The following is a 10083-nucleotide window of genomic DNA, read 5'->3' as shown; positions in this document are numbered from 1 at the left end:
GCCGGGCCTGTGAGCCACTGTGCCCAGCCAAGAGGGACATTTTATATTAATAAGTTAAATTCACTAATATGATTTTAACAGTTCCAGGCCAGGCATGGTGGCTCATGCCTGTAATCCCAGCACTTTAGGAGGCCAAGGCAGAAGGATTGCTTGAGCCCAGGAGTTGGAGACCAACCTGGACAACATGGCAAAACCCTGCCTACAAAAAATACAAATATTAGCCAGGCATGGTGGTGTGCACCTGTAGTCCTAGCTCAGGAGGCTGAGGTGGGCTGATTGATTAAGTCCAGGAGGTTGAAGTTGCAGTGAGCCATGACTGTGCCACTGCATTGCAGCCTGGGCAACAGAATGAGACCTGGTCTCAGGAAAAAAATAATAATAATAATATTTACTTAGTTATTTTGAGACAGGATTTTATCCAGTTGCCCAGGCTGCAGTACAGTAGCAAGATAATAACTCACTGCAGCCTCCATCTCTCAGGCTCAAATGATCCTCCCACCTCAACCTCCCAAGTAGCTGAGACTATAGGCACACGCTACCACACCCAACTAATTTTTTTTTTCAGTACAGAGGAGATCTCGCTGTGTTGCTCAGGTGTGAGTGGTATCACCCAGACAAGAATTTAATCTTTTTCTTTTTTTTTTTTTTTTTTGAGACAGAGTCTTGCTCTGTCACCCAGGCTGGAGTGCAGTGGCATGATCTCGGCTCACTGCAGCCTCGGCCTCCCAAGGTTCCAGCGATTCTCCTGCCTCAGCCTCCTGGGTAGCTGGGATTACAGGCGCCCTCTACCACACCCGGCTAATTTTTGTATTTTTAGTAGAGACGGGATTTCACCATGTTGACCAGGCTGGTCTCGAACTCCTGACCTCAGGTGATCTGCCCGCCTCAGCCTCCCAAAGTGCTGGGATTACAGGCGTGAGCCACCGTGCCTGGCCTTTTTTTTTCTTTTTCTTTTTCTTTTCTTTCTTGGTTGTGTGTGTGTGTGTGTGTGTGTGTGTGAGACAGAGTCTCACTCTGTCACCCTGGCTGGAGTGCAGTTGTGCAATCAAGAATTTAATCTTTAAAGCCACTTCTAAAATAGTGAAGAGTGAGGGTGGATTATGAACAACACATATAACCAGACAGCATGTAAAGAACTCCTACCAATCAATAAGAAAATAATAAGCACCCCAATACAAAATTAGTAAGAGATTTGAAAAGGCATTTCTCAAAAGATGGTATGAAAGGGATAGGTATTGTGGCTCATGCCTGCAATACAGAACTTTGGGAAGCTGAGGCAGGAGGATCCCTTGAGACCAGACCACGCAACATTGTGAGACCCTGTCTCTACAAAATATTAAAAAATTAACTGGATATGGTGGCGTGCACCTGTAGTCTCAGCTACCCTGAAGGCTGAAGTGGGAGGATCACTGCAGTCCCGGAAGTCAAGGCTGCAGTGAGCCATGATTGTGCCACTGCACTCCAGCCTGGGCAATAGAGAGACCCTATCTCAAAAAAAAACAAAAACAAAAACAAACAAAAAAGATACACAAATAGCCTATAAGCATATGAAAAGGTATTCAATATCATTAATAATCAAGGGAATGAAAATTAAAACAAAAATGAATATTACCATTGGGACTCAGAAACCAATACCTCAAGGTCTCTCTGACATTCTCCACCCTCCACCCTCCCCCAGACTTTACCAAATAAGAAAGAAATTTTCTGAAGTTCCTTTATCTGCCTAAGATCCAGACCCACCAAGGAGAACAATTGTTTTTTTCTTTCCCTCCCTGTAAGGCCAAGAATGTAACTACACCACCTGAACAGACCCTTTCACAAGATCATGTACAGATTAATCTCTGTTTCCTGATCCATTCATTCTACCTAGTAATCCCCTCAACACAATTCCTCTTCTCATTCCCCATAACCTGTTTTGCCAGGATTATGTATAAGCTTCTGAACTCCTTTCAGGGTGGGTAATCGCTCTGTGATTCTCCCCATGTATACATTATATAAATTTGTATGCCCTTCTCCAATCCGCCTTTTACGTTTTTTTTTTTTTTTTTTTTTTTTTGGAGAGTCTAGCTCTGCTGCCCAGGCTGCAGTGCAGTGGCGCCATCTTGGCACACTGCAACCTCTGCCTCCCGAGTTCAAGCGATTATCCTGGCTCAGCCTACGGATTAGCTGAGATTACAGGCATGAGCCACCACGTCCAGCTAATTTTGCATTTTTAGTAGAGATGGGATTTCTCCATGTTGGTCAAGCTGGTCTCGAACTCCCGTCCTCAGGTGATCCGCCCACCTCGGGCCTCCAAAGTGCTGGGATTTCAGGTGAGAGCCGCCGCGCTCGGCCTAGCATCCACTTTTAAGTGAGAACGTGAGGTACTGGGTTTTCTGTTACTGCATTAATTCGCTCAGGGTAGTGGCCTCCAGCCACATCCAGGTTCCCGCAAAGGACATGAGTTTGTTTTGTTGGTTGGTTGGTTGGTTGGTTGGTTTTTGAGACGGGGTCTCAGTAACCCAGGTTGGAGTGCAGTGGTGCGATCTCGGCTCACTGCAACGTCCGCCGCCGTGGTTCAAGCAGTTCTCTGCGCAGCCTCCAGAGTAGCTGGGACTACAGGCGCCTGCCACCATGCCTGGCTAATTTTTGTATTTTTAGTTAGAGATGGGGTTTCACCATCTTAGCTAGGCTGGTCTTGAATTACTGACCTCGTGATCCACCTGCCTGGGCTTCCCAAAGTGCTGGGATTACAGGCGTGAGCCACCGCGCCTAGCCGATTTTTTGTATTTTATTGGAAACGGGGTTTCACCGTGTTGCCCAGACTGTTCTCGAACTCCTGAGCTCAGGCAATCCGCACGCCTCGGCCTCCCAAAGTGCTGTGATTACAAGCGTGAGCCACCATGCCCGGCCGACTTTGGTTTTTTGTTTTGTTTTGTTTTTGTTTTTATGACTGCCTTAACCTTTTTTTTTTTTTTTTTTTTTTTTTTGAGACGGAGTCTCGCTCTGTCGCCCAGGCTGGAGTGAAGTGCGCGATCTCGGCTCACTGCAAGCTCCGCCTCCCGGGTTGACGCCATTCTCCTGCCTCAGCTGGGACTACAGGCGCCCGCCCCAACGCCCAGCTAATTTTTTTATTTTTATTTTTTTGTATTTTTAGTAGAGATGGGATTTCACCATGTTAGCCAGCATGGTCTCGATCTCCTGACCTCGTGATCCGCCCGCCTCTGCCTTCCAGAGTGCTGGAATTACAGGCGTGAGCCACCGCGTCCGGCTTTAGCACTACTCTTTTTTTTCTTTTTTTTTTTTGTATTATTTATTTTTTTTTTCAACTTTTATTCCAGGGATACATGTGCATGTTTGTTACACAGGTAAACATGTGCCCTGCTGGTTTGCTGCACAAATCAACCCATCACGTGAGTATTAAGCCCAGCATCCATTAGCTATTCTTCCTGATGCTTTCCCTCCCCCAGCCCCCACCCCACAGGCCCCAGCGTATGTTGTTCCCTTCTCTGCATCCATGTGTTCTCATCATTCAGCTCCCACTTATAAATGAGAATATGTGGTGTTTGGTTTTCTGTTCCTGCGTTAGTTTGCTGAGGATAATGGCTTCCAGGTCCATCCATGTTCCTGCACAGGACATGATCTCATTCTTTTTTATGGCTGCATGGTATTCCATGGTGTATATGTACCACATTTTCTTTCTTTTTCTTTTCTTTTTTTTTTTTTTTTTTAAGATAGAGTCTCCTCTGTTGCCCAGGCTGGAGTGCAGTGGCACAATCTTGGCTCACTGCAACCTCTGCCTCCTGGGTTCAAGTGATTCTTGTGCCTCAGCCTCCCGAGTAGCTGGGATTATAGGCACTCACACCACCATGCCCGGTTAATTTTTGTATTTTTAGTAGAGATGGGGTTTCACCATGTTAGCCAGGATGGTCTCCATCTCCTGACCTCGTGATCTGCCTGCCTCAACCTCCCAAAGTGCTGAGATTACAGGCGTGAGCCACTGCGCCCAGCCTATGTACCGCATTTCCTTTATCCAGTCTGTTATTCATGGGCATTAGGTTGATTCCACGTCTTTGCTATTGTCAATAGTGTTGCAATGAACATAAGCATGCATGTATCTTTACAATGCTTTAACCTTTTTTTTTTTTTTTTTTGAGATGGAATTTTGCTCTTGTCACCTAGGCTGGAGTGCAGTGGCGCAGTCTCAGCTCACTGCAACCTCCACCTCCCAGGTTCTAGTGATTCTCCTGCCTCAGCCTCCCAAGTAGCTGGGATTACAGGCACCTGTCACCATGCCCAGCTCATTTTTGTATTTTTGGTAGAGACGGGGTTTCACCATGTTGGCCAGCTGGTCTCAAACTCCTGACCTCAGGTGATCCACCCACCTCAGCCTCCCAAAGTACTGAGATTACAGGCATGAGGCACCCGGTCCCTACCTTAACCTTTTTTTTTTTCTTTTTTTTTTTTCTGAGGGTCTCGCTTTGTCACCAGGCTGGAATGCAGTGGCGCGATCTCGGCCCACTGCAACCTCCGCCTCCTGGGTTCAATCGATTCTCCTGCCTCAGCTTCCTGAGTAGCTGGACTATAGGCACACATCACCACGCCTAGCTAATTTGTGTGTGTGTGTATTTTTAGTAAAGATGGGGTTTCAGCATGCTTACCAGAATGGTCTCGATCTCCTGACCTCATGATCCGCCTGCCTCAGCCTCCCAAAGTGCTGGGATCACAGGCATGAGCTGCCGTGCCCAGCCTGTCTTAACCGTTTTTAAGTGTACAGTTCAGTAGTGTTAAGTATATTCACTTTGTTGTGCAACCAATCTCCACAACTCTTTTCATCTTGCAAAACTGAAACTAAAATACTAGCCATTGGGGTCTCCAGAGCAGGCCTTAAATCATCACTTTGAGATTTCCCCAGGACTAACTCACAAGAGTTTATGATGGGAGTGAAATAACAGTTCTCCCTCAAAGAGGGAATGAAAAAGGGATCTAGCTGTGGGTAGTTAACACTGCTGTTTCGGGAGTTTTAACGCTGTGACTAGAGGTAGATATACCATGAAGCTAATGAAGTTTGGCTTGCATAGGATCCTGTTAAGGCCCTGGGAGGGACCCTAGTAATGTGCTGTCATGGTTATACATATTTGTAAGATGTTCAAAAGTAACGTATTTTAACTGCAATTGGTTAAAGCTATCCACTTGTACTTCCCCTCTTGTTGGGTGATGTTGGGATGTTGAGTTGGGGATATATTTATTTAGATTGGGTTCTGTGAGATATTTTTGTGGAACTCGCAGTCAATTCTGTGTGTAATTCAGTCAATGATAGTCATCCAGGTTGTAGAAATGGCTCCTAAGTGCACTCCTACCTCCCAGTGCCAGCTGGCCATGAACCATGACACCAAAATCCAAGGCCAGAACTTGTATTGTATGTGAACCTACAGTATTGGTTAGTGGAGGGGAAATAAGATTTGAAATATGCAAAGCTAGAACTTAATCTGTAGAAAATTCTTCCAGTCATTGAACTTGTGAAATTGTAATCTGAAAGCTTAGGTTCTCATCAATACCTAGTCAAATTGAAGTCTTCTCTATAAGGAATGTATTCAGCAGTGTACTATGTACAAGTATAAACACATTCTTTTTTTTTAATGGGAATGACACAAAATAGAATTAATCCAAATTTCTGTGTTTGCAGGGCTGTCTGTAGCATTATTACAAACATCAAGTGTGCTTTTGTGTGAAGTCATATGTTTTATGTACCCATGATTGGCCTGTATCCTAGCATATCTAACACATCTTGTCCTGACAGTCGGGTGGTTCCAGACAAGATAGCATACAAATTGGCACCGAAGCAGTGAAATCTTACCACTCATATATGAAAGAAATTTGATCGAGATTTTCTCAAATTTAACAATAGTTCTAAAACTTTACATGGCATAACCAATCGAGTTGAAATGTAAAAATTTTAAACAATTAATAATAAAAAATGAAGTTTGTGGGAACAGATTGTGAGGACAGATACATAAAAAAGAAAAAATATATATAAATGAAGTTTGATTGACCATGGGCTTTATAAAAGATTGAATTATCTTTCTATTCTCTCTGTAGAGTGATTTTCCAAAAGCATTGTCATGAGAAGAGATAATAAAAAATTATGCATCCAAAAAAGATGGGAAAAAAAATTGTGTAGCTGGCTGCAATGGCTCATGCCTATAATCCTAGTACTTTGGGAGGCTGAAGCAGGCGGATTGCTGGAGCCCGGGAATTGGAGACCAGCCTGGGACACATGGTGAAACCCCATTTCCGCTAAAAATACAAAAATTAGCCAGGCATGGTGGTGCACACCTGTAGTCCCAGCTACTCCAGAGGCTGAGGTGGGAGGATTGCTTGAGCCCGGGAAACAGAGGCTGCAGTGAGCCAAAAGTGCACCACTGCTCTCTAGCCTGGGTGACAGAGCGAGACCCTGTCTCAAAGAAAAAAAAAAAAAAAAGAAAAAAGTTGTGTCATGTGGTTAATTAATGAATAACTAATTCATTAATTAAAATAATTTAATAAAAATTAAGTTGTCTTGATTTTGTGAAATCTGTGATATTTGTCAGCTTTTGAAAATCTGTAATTTGTTGTGATTCAATTCTAAATAAATATTTGCTTTTGCGCCTAATTTTACACTTCGAATTTTGTATTCTGTTTCCTTAAGAAGTTTCCCAAAATTGTATGATTCAGGTATCCCCAAAACCTGGATCCTTCCTTTGGCTCTGACAGCAAGGGAAAAAAAAAAAATACTCTAGGACCTTTAGATGAGAATTCACTTAGAAAGTCAATATAGATATACATAATAGGGTGGATCAATGAACAGAACATTTCATTTCCCAATGAAAAGGGAAGCCTGCTGGCTGCTGCAGCCCAATACTCCGTAGCCTACTTTCTTGCAGAATATACACTTTCACTTGGATATTGTGTTTTCTGGGCTCTTCTATCCTCCTTCTGAACTATTTTCCTAGATAATCTCACCTCTTCCCAGATTTCAGTCTCATGGGTTAAATACTATCCATAGGCTGGTGACACCCAAATTTCTATCGCCGCCTCAGACATCTCTTCTAACCTCCAGACTTGTAAGTCAAAATGCTTACCTGATGTTATTATTTGAATTTTCAACCTTAGCTTGTCAAAATTGCACTATTTCTCCAAGCTTCTTTCTCTGCCAGTCATTCCCATCTTAATAATGGGCATTTCCGGCCTGTCGCAGTGGCTTGCGCCTGTAATCCCAGCACTTTGGGAAGCCGAGGCGGGCAGATCACAAGGTCAGGAGATCGAGACCATCCTGGCTAACACAGTGAAACCCTGTCTCTACTAAAAATACAAAAAATTAGCTGGGCATGGTGGTGGGCGCCTGTAGTCCCAGCTACTCGAGAGACTGAGGCAGGAGAATGTCATGAACCCGGGAGGTGGAGCTTGCAGTGAGCCGAGATCGCACCACTGCACTCCAGCCTGGGCGACAGAGTGAAACTCCATCTCAAAAAAAATAAATAAAATAAAGGGCATTTCCAAACACCCAGTTTGTCTTAAGGCAGACACCTGAGAGTCCAGTACTTTGGGAGGCCAAGGCAGGTGGATTGCTTGAACCCAGGAGTTCAATGCCAGCCTGGACAACACGGTGAAACCCCATCTCTAATAAAACAAAAAATTAGCCAGGCATGGTGGCATGAGCCAGCTACTTGGGAGGTGGAGGTGGGAGAATCACCTGCCTGGGAAGTCGAGGCCGCAGTGAGACATGATTGCGCCACTGCACTCTAGCCTGGGCCAGAGAGTGAGACCCTGTCTCAAAATAAAATGAATAAATAATAAGAAAAAGAAAAGAAACCTGAGAGTCATCCTGAACAGCTTCTCCCTAACTCCCTTCAGCCTTCAACATCCACCCATTGTCTTATCTTCCCCTCCACTGCCCAGAGCCTTGTTTAAATCATCATCAGCCTCCTACTTTATCTTGTATAATCTATTCTCTACAGAGCAGTCAATCAGCATTTTACAAGGTAAACTGGATGACCACACCCTTGCCATCCCCAATTACAACCTTCATTTCCCATTGAATTCAATATGAATCCAAACTCCTTAGCATGACCTTCAGAGACCTGTGTGATATGGTATATCTCTCCAGCTCATCTCCTATTGGTGGACCCCCTCGGGCCTTATTTCAGTTCCTCCACACAACAAACTATTCTACTTCAAGGTCCTTACACATACTATTTCTTCCGCCTGGAATATAGCCCCCTCTCTCCCACCATACACACTTTGCCTGACTTGAACACATCCTGATACAGGTCTCAGTTTAAATCTCCTCAGAGAGCCTTTTCCTTATCATCCAATTTAAATGATGTCTCCATTATATAGTCTCTTGCAGCACCCCGCACTTTCCCCTTGTAGCATTTATCACAATTTGTAATTATAGATTATTTGTTTCATATTTGTCTGTCCTCCTGAGCTGTGGGCTCCATGAGGGCAAGGACTGTTTCTATTTAACTCAGCACTTGGTGCACAGAAAGATTTCCATAAATATTTATTAAATGAATGAGTAAACAAATATGAGCCCAGTGTGGTGACTCACGCCTGTAATCCCAGCACCTTGGGAGGTCAACACAAAGAAACTTTGTTTTTTTTTTTTTTGAGACAGAGTCTTGCTCTGTTGCCAGACTGGAGTGCAGTGGCAGGATCTCAGCTCACTGCAACCTCCGCCTCCTGGGTTCAAGCAATTCCCCTGCCTCAGCCTCCCGAGTAGCTGAGACTACAGGCGTGTGCCACCATGCCTGGCTAATTTTTTGTATTTTAGTACAGATGGGGTTTCACCATGTTGGCCAGGATGGTCTCGATCTCCTGACCTCGTGATCTCCCCACCTCAGCCTCCCAAAGTGCCGGATTACAGGCGTGAGCCACCACGCCCGGCCAAAACATTTATATTAATGATAGAATAAAAATATAGTTTCATATATGATTACTAGTAAATTCTCATTGCTCCTCTTTCTTTTCAACGCATTTTAACATTTTCTCCTTTCATCAAATGTAATGATTTCCTGCACTGACCAAAGTTTTATACATTTCTCAATTCATTTATTAAGGTTTGAAAGTAGGCTACCCAGCACTTTGGGAGGCCAAGGTGGGTGGATCACGAGGTCAGGAGATCGAGACCATCCTGGCTAACATGGTGAAACCCCGTCTTTACTAAAATACAAAAAAACTAGCCAGGCTGGTGGCGTGCACCTGTAGTCCCAGCTACTTGGAAGGCTGAGGCAGGGGAATTGCTTGAACCCAGAGATCACGCCACTGCACTCCAGCCTGGCAACACAGCCAGACTCTGTCTCAAAAAAAAAAAGGAAGGAAGGAAGGAAGGAAGGAAGGAAGGAAGGAAGGAAGGAAGGAAGGAAGGAAGGAAGGAAGGAAGGAAGGAAGGAAAGAAAGGAGGCTTAGAAAAATTGTACAGTTATCTTGCAGCTTAACAGATTAATTCAAAGCTTAGCATCTCAAAATAACAAACATTTGGCCAGGTGCGGTGGCTTATGCCTGTAATCCCAGCACTTTGGGAGGCAGAGGCGGGTGGATCACTTGAGGTCAGGAGTTTGAGACCAGCCTGGCCAACATGGTGAATCCCCATCTCTACTAAAAAGACAAAAATTAGCTGGGCATGGTGGCAGATGTCTGTAATCCCAGCTACTTGGGAGGCTGAGGCAGGAGAACCGCTTGAACCTGGGAGGTGGAGGTTGCAGTGAGCCAAGACTGTGCCACTGCACTCCAGCCTGGGCCACAGAGTGAGACTCCGTCACGAAGAAACAAACAAACAAAATGAACATTTATTATCTCACAGTTTCTATAGGTCAGGAATCTGGGTGTGGCTTAGGTGGGTTCCTCTGTCCCAGGGTCGCCCACAAGCTGTAATCAAAGCCAGGGCTGCAGTCATCTCAAAGCTTGACTGAGGGAGGGAGCATTGCCTTCTAAGCTCAATATGTGCCTATTGTCAGGCCTCATGTCCTCCCTGGCTGTTGGCCAGGGACATTGGCTCATTGCCTCATGAACCTTTCATAGGAAGCTCAAGATATGGTAGCTGACTTCTCTCAGAGGGAGAGA

The sequence above is a fragment of the Macaca fascicularis genome, chromosome 17 (assembly GCF_037993035.2).
Source record: "Macaca fascicularis isolate 582-1 chromosome 17, T2T-MFA8v1.1".
Classification (NCBI taxonomy): Eukaryota; Metazoa; Chordata; class Mammalia; order Primates; family Cercopithecidae; genus Macaca; species Macaca fascicularis.
The sequence above is the reverse complement of the archived record's forward strand: the minus strand, read 5'-3'. Positions refer to the sequence as shown.